This window comes from Peromyscus californicus, unplaced genomic scaffold, assembly GCF_007827085.1.
Source record: "Peromyscus californicus insignis strain IS unplaced genomic scaffold, ASM782708v3 Scaffold_6__1_contigs__length_162567912, whole genome shotgun sequence".
In the NCBI taxonomy this organism is placed as follows: domain Eukaryota; kingdom Metazoa; phylum Chordata; class Mammalia; order Rodentia; family Cricetidae; genus Peromyscus; species Peromyscus californicus.
The window spans coordinates 135,950,253-135,963,020 of NW_026294584.1; the positions used below are offsets into that span (position 1 = coordinate 135,950,253).

The 12,768-nt window shown below is 49.1% G+C and overlaps 1 long non-coding RNA gene across 2 annotated transcripts; it reads left to right on the forward strand.

The window, feature by feature from the left end:
- The first annotated feature begins 101 nt into the window (after nt 1-101).
- LOC128099501 (uncharacterized) lies at nt 102-12,689 on the forward strand. Of its 2 annotated transcripts, none has more exons than XR_008214549.1 (3): nt 102-630; nt 6,572-9,576; nt 10,067-12,689. It is a non-coding gene; the product is annotated as an uncharacterized LOC128099501 (long non-coding RNA). The 2 variants fall into 2 exon arrangements; XR_008214550.1 differs by having other exon boundaries at nt 10,071-12,689.
- Nucleotides 12,690-12,768: the final 79 nt, after the last annotated feature.

Here is a 12,768-nt window from a genome sequence, read left to right on the forward strand (position 1 = left end):
CGCGGGGGTGGCGGCCTAGCCCCGCCCCTCGTGCAGCCCCGCCCTCCGGATGCTCCGCCCCCTGCCTGGCCGCAGCCCGCGGAAACCTGAGGGTCCAGCCCTTCGCTGCGGGGGACAGGAAGGAAGGTTCACCCAGAGCCCGCGCGCGCCCCCTAGTCCCCAAAGCCTGGGCCCCCTGCCTTCATGAGGATGGGTGTCATACCTGATCCTGGCCTAGGAAAAATGGCATCGTCTTAGTTCAGAGCGTGGTTGTCACACTCAGACTAGTCGCCCTGTCAGAATCGGGGCCCATCAGAGATGATGGGCGAGCGCTTCCTAATGTTTCTCATAGGCAGCCGCTTTCAGACCCCATAAGCTGTTTCGGGGGGTGGGCTTGTTTCCTCAGTCAATGAAGGGGCCAGCAAGGATGAAAATGTGACAAGAGTCAGGTGGATAGCAGATAATGCTACCTAGTCCCCATGTCCGGAGAGGCCCCAGTGCTATGCTTAAGTGCCGGCCATTACCCCCAAAAGGACACGTGACATTGACAGAAGAGAAAGAGAAACAAGAAAGTGAATTTCTGGGAAGTAAACAGGACCAAGAGAATTGCTGTTTTTGAGCAGAGAAACTGGACCTGAGAAGACAAAGGAGGTGAGCACCCAAAGTCACATGGTTACATTAGCATAATACAGGGCAGAGATTTTATTTTATTTTATTTTATTTTTATTTTTGGAGAGAGGGTTTCTCTGTGCAGCTTTGGAGCCTGTCCTGGAACTCGCTTTGTAGACCAGACTCGAACTCACAGAGATTCACCTGCCTTGCTTCCCAAGTGGTGCTGGGATTAAATGGGCATGCGCCACCGATTCCCAGCTACAGGGATGTTCTTTTGTGTGTGTAAACGTTTGCTTGTGCATGTGAGTGCCAATTTGAGAGCGCGTGTGTGTGTGTGTGTGTGTGTGTGTGTGTGTGTGTGTGTGTGTGTGTGTGAGAGAGAGAGAGAGAGAGAGAGAGAGAGAGAGAGAGACTGAAGGCCAGAGATCAGTGTCTTCCTCAATCACTCTGTACCTTATTTTTTTGAAACGCCATCTCTCCCTGAACACAGAGCTCACTGACTTCTCTAGGCCAGCTAGCCAGTGAGCTCAGGAATCTTCCATTCTGCCTCTCCAATGATGGGATTGTAGGTATACATAGCACCCTACTTTTTACATGGATGTTAGAGAAATTTTGAACAGAAGCAGCTTCATTAAAATAAATATATTTCGGCTGGGCGGTGGTGGCACACACCTTTAATCCCAGCACTCGGGAGGCAAAGCCAGGCGTATCTCTGTGAGTTCGAGGCCAGCCTGGGCTACCAAGTGAGTTCCAGGAAAGGTGCAAAGCTACACAGAGAAACCCTGTCTCAAAAAACCAATATATATATATTTCCTCCAGAGGGGACTGGTGTGAACAGTGAGGACTGGTGTGAAGGGGGAATTTCTCACCTGGATATTTGAGATCACAGAACAATTACCTCGGTGGTCCCAGCTCCGTACTTTCTATGGCAGAAAGGAATAGGGATGGGCTGGAGTGGGAGAGAGGGAAGGCTCTGTGCTGTCTGGCACACACTCTCCACCCAACCAGCAGAACCTGGCTCACACAAGCTAAATGTTCTTTGTCCCTAAATATGTCTAGGATCACACAGACTCAATCATAGTCTAGAAGTTGTTTGCAGGATCTGGATGCATATCCTTGGAGGAGTTTAAATTCTAACAAATTCCTATAACTAGGAAGCCTTTCCACCTTAGCACTACTCGGCTTTCACTCCCACCACTTCAGATCACTGACTTTTTAGGGTAGGGGGAGAGTGCTTAAGACAGAGGTTGCTATGTAGCCAAAGCTAGCCTAGAACTATGATCTTCTGGTTGCCAAAACTTGTACGATGGATTGTATATCTCTCTGCCCTCTGATACGGACCTCTAAAAGCAGTTTCTCTCTTTGGTGACTCAGAGCACCAGTACAAACAGGGCCTTCTCAGTTATGGCTCAGGTAATGCTATTGCGTGAATCTATATCCATTATGTAATAAAAAACAAAGCCTAAGTACACATCCATAAGTGTGTGTTCCCCTGGATATGGCTGTGTCTTAGTTACTTTTTTATTGCCAGGACAAAACAGTATGACCGAGACACCTTATAAAAGAAAGCATTTAATTTGGGGTTCACGGTTCCAGAGGGTTAGCATCTATGACCATCATGGTGGGGAGCATGACAACAGGCAGGCATGGCGCTGGAGCACTAGCTGAGACCTGTATCCTTGTCTGCAAGTAGGAAGCAGAGAGAAAAAGCTAACTGGGCTTGGTGAAGGCTTTTGAAACCTTTAAGCCCACCCTCAGTGACACACCTTCTCCAACAAGGTCACACCTCCTAGTCCTTCCCAAAAGGTTCCACCAACTTGGGACCAGGCATTCAAACTTACGAGCCTGTAGGTACCAGTCTTAGAAACTGTTTTATTGCTGTGAAAAGACACTGTCTTAGTCTGGCTTACGATTGCTACAATGAAACACCACGACCCAAAGCAAGCTGGGGAGGAAAGATTTGTTTGGCTTATGCTTCCACATCCATAGTCTAGCACTAAAGGAAGTCAGGACAGAGACTCAAACAGGGCGGGAATGTGGAGGCAGGAGCTGATGCAGAAGCCATGGAGAGGTGCTGCTTACTAGCTCGATCATCATGGCTTGCTCAGCCTATTTTCTTACAGAACCCAGGATCACTGGCCCGGGGATAGCACTACCCACAATGGGCTGGACACCCCCCCCCCCCCCATCAGTCACTAAGAAACTGACCCACAGCTGGATCTTATGAAGGCATTTTCTCCATTGAGGTTCCCTCCTTTCAGATGACTCTAGCTTGTGTCAGGTTGACATAAAACTAGCCAGGATATACTGGGTGATGGTGGTACATGCCTTTAATCCTAGCACTGGGGGGGGGGTGGGGGTAGATGGGGGCAGACAGGTGATCTCTGTGAGTTCGAGGACAGCCTGGTATACAGAGCAAATTGCAGGACAGCCAGGGCTACAAAGAAAAAAACCTGTCTTGAAACACAAAAACAAAAAACTAGCCAGGACATACACAATGACCAAAAGCAACTGTTACCAATAAATAAATAAATAAATAAATAAATAAATAAATAAATAAATAAATAAGGGGCTTGCTTAGTTCATTATCATCATGGCAGAGAGTGTGTTGGCACACAGGCACACAGGGTGCTGGAGAAATAACTTGGCGGAGTCGTTTCTTGCCTTCTACCGTGTGGGATGGAACTCAGTCATTAGGCTTTGTGGCCGGTGCCTACCCCTCTGAGCCATTCTTGCCCGCCCCACCTTGTTTTTTGAAGCAAGGTCTGTCACGAGGAACGGGGGCTTACTGTTCAGGGTAGGCTGGCTGGCCGGTGAGCCTCAGATTGAATGAAGCACACAGGGCTTTTTGTTGTTGTTGTTTTGAGACATGGTCTCCCCGTGTTGCCCTGACTGACCTGGACCTCGCTATGCAGACAGGCCTGCCTCTGCCTCCCGGTGATGGGATTAAAGTTGCGCACCCCCAGGTCTGTGTCTGCTTCATACTTGGCTTTTGAGTGGATACTGGGGATCAAACTGAGGGCATCTTCAACTACACAGTGATTTTGAGGCCGGGCACATTCCTGGCACCAGGGTGTGGTTGTAAAGCCCCACATACCTTTCTCATGGTTCGTGCATTTATAGTTTCCATCTGTGGGAAAAACAAGACGAGGATTACTCAAGGGTGGTTATGGTAGTTAGGACTCGATGTGTAAAAGAACACAACTCCCAAACAGCTAGAAAGCACTTGAGAAGGAGAAGAGGGGCTTAATAATTATGAATAATCCCAATACTCAATTTGATATGGTTCCATGAGTCGTAACACCCACGAGGAAGGCCACACCTGGATGGGACAGTACAAATACTGAGCAGTGTCCCCATGGGTCACTGTGTGGTTAGACAAGATGCATCTGGTAAGTAGACGGCAGCAGGGTCTGTGGAAGAGCACTAAAACCCCTCCCTAGGTGGTCGGGAGGAGTGTGGGAGCAGAAGAGCCCAGATTTGGGGATATTTTCACAGCTCTCTCCTTTGGTGGCCTAGGTTCAATCCTTCAACAGCCCTAGACTCAGTTCTCCCATCAGTCAAATAGAGATAAGCCTCTAGGAGTCCTTCTTATCAAAGGAGGTCTTAGTGTACCTCAGAGGCATGCTATGAATAAATGAAATATATAGAAAGTGCTCACAGAATGTGGCTGTAAGCCTGTTATCAGGCTCCTGCTAGCTCTGTGTGGGGTGGTGGTGGGGGTCAGAAGGCAGGACTCTGCTGGGGGATGTCTTCCTGTATGCTGTGAATATATGTTGTTCCCATTGGTTAGTAAATAAGCTGCTTTGGCCTATGGCAAGGCAGCTTAGAGGCAGGTGGGAAATCCAAGGAGAGAGACAGGAAGGAGAAAGGCAGAGTCGAGAGAGACACCAGTACCGCCAGGAGAAGCAAGATGTGAAAGTACCAGTAAGCCACGGCCATGTGGCAACTTATAGATAAATAGAAATGGTTAAGTTATAAGAGCTAGCTAGTGAGAAGCCTGCCATCGGCCATACAGTTTGTAAATAATATAAGCCTCCGTGTGTTTAAATAAGCTGCTTTGGCCTATGGCAAGGCAGCTTAGAGGCAGGTGGGAAATCCAAGGAGAGAGACAGGAAGGAGAAAGGCTGAGTCTAGAGAGACACCAGCCTGCCGCCCAAGGAACAAGATGCCAGCAGACTGGTAAGCCACAGAACATGTGGCAACATAGATTAATAAAAATGGGCTAATTTAAGATATAAAAGCTAGCTAGCAAGAGGCCTGCCATAAACCATATAGTTTGTAAATAATATTAGACCTCTGAGTGATTATTTTATAAGCTGCTGTGGGACTGTGGGGCTGAGTGGGACCCAAGAAACCTTTTGACTACAGGACTCTATGTGCAGGGGCCCAAGAACAACTATGGGCTTTTTTTGTTTTTTGTTGTTTTTGTTTTTCGAGACAGAGTTTCTCTATGTAGTTTTGGTGCCTGTCCTGGATCTCGCTCTGTAGACTAGGCTGGCCTCGAACTCACAGAGATCCACCTGCCTCTGGTTCCTGAGTGCTGGGATTAAAAGCGTGTGCCACTGCCGTCTCACACACCTTTAATCTCAGCACTCAAGAGGCAGAGGTAAGCAGATCTCGGTGAGTTCGAGGCCATCCTGGTCTACAGAGCAAGTTCCAGGACAGCCAGAGCTACCTAGCTAGTGAAACACTTTCTCAAAAAACCAAACCAAACCAAACAACCAAACCAAACCAAACCAAACCAAACCAAACAAAAAACAGTGTCTCAAGCTGGCCAAGAACTCCATATATAAAGTCCAGCATGATCATGAACACATTTTACATTTGCTTCTTTATAATACATATTTATTTATATATATTTCATATTTGTATATAAATAAATTGTAATGAAAGGCCAGAGGATGATGACTAATCTTGGTTGTCAACTTGACCACATCTGGAATCAACTAAAACTCAAGATGGTGGGTAAGCCTGTGGTGGGATTATTTGAAGTGGGAAGATCCACTCCAAATCTCAGCCACGCCTTGTGGTGTCAACCCACATTAAAGGACATGGGATAAGGAAGCTTTTGCTTCTTGCCTGCTTGCCCTGTGTTCCTCTGCCTGTCAGAACTCATTTCTTGGGGTTCCAAGGTAAGACCGAAGACCAGCAGCTCTCCAGGAATTCTCTAGGACTCAGGGCCAGCCTGGGACTACTCCAGCGTCTGAGCTACTGCCAGATCCCCACCTTTCCATTGCCAGCCATCCACTGCCAAACTACCTGGACCACATTCTATAAGTAATCTAATACATATTCATTCTGTCCGTTCTGTGCCTTCGGAGAGCCCTGACTCATACAGAGGACAGCTTGCCGGGGTCAGTTCTCTTCTCACCACGTGAGTTCCAGGAATTCTCACCCTTGTCATCGACAGTGAAAGACTTACCCTCCTGGCTCCAGACTCCTCAGTGCTGGGACTACAGGTGTGGGCCACTAGATGTGCCTAGGAAATGAGTCTTGTATAATAATAATAATAATAATAATAATAATAATAATAATAATAATAATTATTATTATTATTATTATTTCAAAACAGGGTTTCTCTGTGTAGCTCTGGCTGTCCTGGAACTTGTTCTGTAGACCAGGCTGTCTTGGAGCTCAGAGATCCGTCTGCCTCTCCCTCTGAGTGCTGGGATCAAAGGCGTGCGCCACCACCGCCCGGTTGTAAATTAGTCTTTTAAAGGACCAGAAATGGGAGCCTGGAGAGACGAGCTTTCTGTAGTGCAGGTGTTCGAACCCAAGGCCTCGCACAGACTAGGCAATTACTCTACCACTGAGCCCTCCACCTAGCACTCCCCCTTAGGTCACGGCCTGCCAGCTGTCCTTCAGTCCCAGCAAAACCTCGTGAGCCCCAGAGCTTCTGCCAGTCTCCCAACCTGCACTCCACCTCACCCTGTCTTGGTAATTAGCGTTTCTACTGGGTGTTCGTCTGTCTCCACAGCCCCAGTGCCTTCTCCTTCCCTGCACAGGCTCACCACAGCTGACACCTGGACATTTCCAGCAGACCCACCACCCCTGGGCCTGAGGGGCGGTGTCAAAGCTTCCTCTGTCCCAGCGGCCACTTTTCACCTGGGTGAAACACGGACAGCAAGCTCCTGCTCCAACCACAAAGCGGCAAAACAGAGACAAACGTGTAGGTCGGTGAGTCCGGGTGTGTGCAGAGTACCCTCCAAACTTAGTTCTCTTCTAATGGCTCACTGAGGACGGCCTCGGGATGCAGGGGCTCCTAATGAAACACCAGACCAGCTCAGGGAAGTCGATGAGAGCTCATCCATCAGGACCGCGGCATCCTCCCAGGCCCAGGCAAGGCCACCAGGGCTGTCTTGGGACACAGAGGAAGGGACAGGCCAAGCTCAGTGGACATTAGGTTGCTAGGAAACCAACAAGTGAGAGCAAGGTGCCCAGTGCAGCGTGGGCTGAGGGAGTGTGCTGGGGGCTGGGGAAGCAGTGGCTGTCCTCAGGGCTGCTGTCTGCCCTGGGTGTAAGAGTGGGATGTTGGGATCCAGTGCTACTCGGGTCACAGGACCCACAACAGCTCTCCCTTCTCGCAGATACTGACAGGTGCCTGACTGTGGCACTGTGCTGTGTGTGGGTCCCTAACTGACAGACTCTGGGGTGCTAGGATCGTTCACCCAGGGAGATGAGAGATGAGTTCACACAAAGGCCACACAACGTGCTCTTCACCCCCTTCTTTGCCTCGGAATAGGAATTAGAGCCTGATGGCAGGCTTGTGTGCTGAAAACATCCCCAGCCTCAGAAAGGCTTAAGAGACTACCACTTTTGCCATGTGGGCCCTGATTTCCTCTCTATAAAGGCCCCTGCCATGCTGTCTGTCTCTGATGCAGAGTGTGAGCTCTCCTCCAAGCCCCACCAATCTGTCCCTCCATGGTGTTAACAACTTTTTTTTTTTTTTTTAGACAAGGTCTTATTATGTAGCAATGGCTAGCCTGGAACTCACTATGTAGACCAGGTTGGCCTCAAACTCAGAGTTCCTTCTGCTTTCCCAAGAGCTGAGATTAAAGGTGTGCAACACCACGGTTGGCCTATTAATAAATGAAATAAACTCCATACTCCCAGTGATCCATCGCAGTGTCTCTCTGAATCCCCATCTGAGACCTTCCACCCGGAAGGTAAACGTGTTCAGGGGCTAGGCCAGCGTCCCACATCATTTTTAGCGTGCTGTCCTTCCATGCTGTCTATAGCTCCAGACAGACAGGTGAGGGACAGTAAACAAGCCCTGCTTGATGAAGATCCTGGACCAAGGTCTGTGGTGCTAAAAAATAAAAAGTTCCTGTCACTTACACCTGAGCGGCCTCCCGGTCCTCTGCTGTGGGACAGCGAGACAGGTGGAGCTGCTGTGACTCAGCACCTCCAGTAAGTCAGAAGTCCACGGGGTTTCCCAGGTTTCGCCCCTTGGCTGTCCCTTGGGACTCTTGGATCTACTCTAACAGTTACTAGTGAGGCTGCCCAGCTGAAGGAGGAGGAACAGAGACCTGGGGGGCCAACTTCCCAAGGCCAGATAAATATCCCCTCCTAGGGTCTGGCCACAGCCCCCACAGATGCCTGGGGAAGGAGTGGAAGAATGGGGGTGACTTTTCCAAAGAGCCAGGCCCCCCAACATTCGCCCCAAGGTGGGTCTGATTATGGCCCCCAGACCATGTTCTGCTCTTTCTGAAGCCAGCTCTATTTATTTATTTAGTTTTTTTAAAGACAGGGTTTCTCTGTGTAAGAGCTTTGGCTGTCCTGGAACTCACTCTATAGTCCAGGCTAGGCTCGAACTCAGAGTGCTGGGATTAAAGGCATGCACCACCACCAGGCGATTAATTTTAAATTTTAAGGCATGGTCTTACTTTGTAGCTTAAGCTGGCCTAAAGCAGTGTGTGACCCAGGCAGGCCTAGAATTCACGTCCATCCTCCTGCTTCAGTCTCCTGAGTACCGGTATTACAGGTGTGAGCCATTATGCTCTTTTTGTTTCTGTTACTGTTACATGCTGTGATGTGCTATTTCTGTGCTCTGTGTTCTTGTACAGGACTTCCCCACATCCAGTCCAACCCTGGCTTCCTTCCTCCCCCTCCCACTCTGCCCTGGGATCCACATGTCATCAGGAATTCCTAGAAACTGAGCAGGGACAGTTTTTGGGTTGGGCTCTGAGCAGGGATGGACTGGCATGTGGCTGTGACTCAGAAGCCCGAGAGATAGGCACAGAGTACGTAATGCCATTGGTTCTTTTCCGTCCTACCACCTCTTTGCTGGGCAGAGATGAAGGAAACAGATTTGGAGAGCTAAGTTCAAGATCAGTCAGCTGAGTAGCAGCCAGACTGGGCAAATGCCAAGTCAGCTCCCCAGGGCTCGTCACATCACACGGCCAAGTGACCTACAAAACATTTTCCTCCTGAGGATTCTTAGGATCATCATTAGCAGCTGTAAGAGAAGAGAGGAAGGGCCTGGGTGAAGCCTCCATTGGCCTGGAGGAAAAGGGGTTTTAAACCATGGGCCCACAATTAAATACATTACATATATATATGAAAACGGGATCCTAAAACCCATTCTGTATAATTAATATATGCTAACAAAATTTTAAAAAGACTAAGTAAAAAATTCTTTCAAATTAAGTTTACATTTTTTTATGGTGTGTGTGGGACAAGTGTGTGGAGGTCAGAGGTCAACTTTCCTCCTACCGTGGGTCTGAGGATTGAACAGGGTTACAAAGCAAGTGCTTTTACCTGCCAAGGCTGAGCCATCCAGATGGCTGCAATGTTCTTTCATCCTCCAGCAAGAGAAACAGATAAAAGGACCTCTCTCACGTTGGGCTGCCTACGTTGCTGAAAGCAGGGTCCAAATCAATAATGGGAACTCCTTGGGACCCTGATCATAGCTCCTGTATGGCTGCTGAGGTCCTGGGAAAAGCAGGCACTCTGAATCTGTTTGGAAGATTTCTCAGAATGGTGAGTGGCGCTTGATTCAGCTTCCTAACAGACTGGAGAACTAGGGGTTTAGGGAGGTCTGCAAAGGGCCAGCCACAGGTTTCAGATTCCACCGTGAACTTGAAGACTGGGGGTTGGGAGACACCTCTCTCCTGGCTGATGCCTAAGGTCTGGGAAACTAAGGGAGTGTCAATTTTGGTTGGAGACTGGCCAGGGATGTCTGGATACTGATGGCCTCTGAATTAGCTGCTGTAGAGTTTCAGGCTTGCATATGTGTATGTGTGATGATTTCTTTTTTTTTTTTTTTTTTTTTTTTTTTTTTGGTTTTTCGAGACAGGGTTTCTCTGTGTAGCTTTGTGCCTTTCCTGGAACTCACTTGGTAGTCCAGGCTGGCCTCGAACTCACAGAGATCCGCCTGGCTCTGCCTCCCGAGTGCTGGGATTAAAGGCGTGCACCACCACCGCCCGGCTGTGATGATTTCTATTTGTTTCTTTGTTCTTTTTACTTGGAGACAGGGTCTCAGGCCGTCCAGGCTGACCTCTCCTTTGCCATGTACCCAAGGATGAACCTCAACTTCTGATTCTTTTGCTTCCACTGTCCAAGTACCAGGATTACAGGAGTGTGTCACCATTCCTGAGTTTATGACGTGCTGGGCTTTGTGCTAGACAGGCGTACTACCACCTGAGTTGTGTATGTTTTAAATCTTCCAGAAAACCAACACGTGGTATTTCATGGTTTCAATGTTTTAAAGACTTTTACTTAAAAGATGTACTTTTGTGTCTGCATGTATGTACGTGTACCAAGTACATGCCTGGTGACCTTGGAAGCCAGAAAGAGGATGTCAGATCCCCTGGAACTGGAGTTACAGATGGTTTTGAGCTGCCATGTGGGTGCTGGGAATAGAACTCAGGTCCTCTGCAAGAGCACCAAGTGCCCTTAACCACTGAGCCACCTCTCCTGTCCCTTGTTTCTATTATTTTAAATTGAATGAGTCTGTGTGAGGGCATATGCACCTGAGTGAAGCACCACCTTCCAGCCAGGGTCCAGTGTTTTAATTGTCAACCCCGAATTTCTACATATGTAAAGACTTGTGGAACTTGGGACTGGAGAGATGGTTCTGTGGTTAAGAACACACACTGCCCTTACACAGGACCCAAATGAAGTTCCCGGCACCCAAGTCAGGCAGCTCACAATTGCCTGTAACTCCAGCTCCAGACAGCTCTGATGCCTCTGGCTGCTGCTGGCACCTGTACTCACATTCACATACCCACACACAGACACACACAGACACAAAACTAAAAATAAAATAAACCGTAAAGAACTGTGGAATTTATACTTTGGGTCAACAGCTCTTCTCTCTTCCCTGTATCCGTGTTCCCCTCATTTCTCTTCTCGACCTCTTTAGGCCATTAGATAGCTAGATTGGTTCATAAGGTGTCCACACCAGGCGCTGTCTCATTACTGGGAGGTGCTTGGCTACTTACCAATGATTAGGAAACAGTCTTTCTCTATAATATAGCCACAATGCAGTCTGGGAGACCAGAGGTAGCCTGAAAATAGATCTTTGAATCATGACTAATGCCTTGTAGTTAAATCTGTTTCCCTAAGAGGGAGGAAGAATGGAATGGAATTCCCTCTGAGTATTTCTGAGCCTTCTGTTGGGAGGCCCCCCTCCATAGGCAAACACCTTTCTGGAGCTTGTCTTCCAAAGGACGGTGACTTGCTCTTCCTTCCCCTGGATCAGGAGGGAGGTGGCCCCCACGGCTCTCAGGCTTCTGCGGCTGCCAGAAGAGATGCCTCCAATACATGCTCCCCAGCCCCCTTGCCTGAAGGCTTCTCTGGAGCCTCTACACCCAACACCTTCCCCTGAACCTTGCCTCTCCAGCAAGGTATAAGTGGAGAGGGGAGCACAGTTTACATGGATGTGCGTTTTACCACCTCTGACTTGTTCAGCTGGAAGGCACATACCCAAGGTCTGCGGCAGACCCAGGAGGATGCTATCCTTACCGCTTACCTTCTTAGAGGGACAGAGATCTGCTCTCCTCTCCCCTCTTCTGACAGGAGTCAGCTGTGCTGGCGGAATGGCGATTTCTTGAGAGGAACATCTTTCTGGCTGGCTGCCTGCCTAAAACTACCATTTCCTGCCACCTGGGGTTGTTGTAAAGTGTGGCTATGTCCCACCTGTTTCTCAATCTTATTATGTGAAAGCCTCTGGGGTAAGAAAGATGGCTGGACCCAGGTGCCCACGAAGCTCTGGTTCTCCTTTCAACAGAGAAAAAGCCATGCACTCCCTTTCCTCGGGAGTCTGGGGTCACAGTATGTCCCTCTTAAGCTGGAGTCTGGGGTGGCAGTATGTCCCTCCTGAGCTGGAGTCTGGGGTGCAGTATGTCCCTCCTGAGCTGGAGTCTGGGGTATGTCCCTCCTGAGCTGGAGTCTGGGGTGCAGTATGTCCCTCCTGAGCTGGAGTCTGGGGTGCAGTATGTCCCTCCTGAGCTGGAGTCTGGGGTGCAGTATGTCCCTCCTGAGCTGGAGTCTGGGGTATGTCCCTCCTGAGCTGGCTGTCCTTATCCTCTCCTTTTCACCTCCCATTATACACGGGCCCTGAGCAGCAGCCTTCTCTCTGAAATAACTGGTAACCCAGCCATTGTGACTGTCCTCTGGTAACTGCCATCTTGCAGAGTTCAGTCTCACCCCCTTGCAAAAGCTCCTCCCAGCTAGGTTTGTTGATGGGTCATGCCCTCTTGGATGGTTAGGAAGAGTCACATGACCCTCACCTGGGTACCCAGTTCTTGCTTACTAGACCTTTGTACACAACTGTCTTACCTGCATGTAGCCTGGGGGAGGGGCTAGCTACATGGGTTGGGGGAGTCTAGGGAAGGGGAACTCCATCTAGGTAGCTACAAGGAAGTCCTCCCCTCTGCTGGGTGGAGGCTTTCCAGGTGCAGTGTTTTGGGTTTTTTTGGGGAGGGGGCATCCCCCCCATAAGTACCCTAAGTTTTGTAATGAAGCTCAGTGAACACATTGCTTTCCCACAGTAACTTTGGTGGAAGCCTGCCTTAGGTTGACATTGGAACCTTAAGAATTTTAGCAACACCAGTCTTTTTTTTTTTTTTTTTTTTTTTAAGACTCTCTCTGTGTAGTCCTCGAACTTGCTCTGTAGCCCAGGCTCACAGAGCTCCACCTACCTCTGCCTCCGAGTGCTGGGATAAGGGC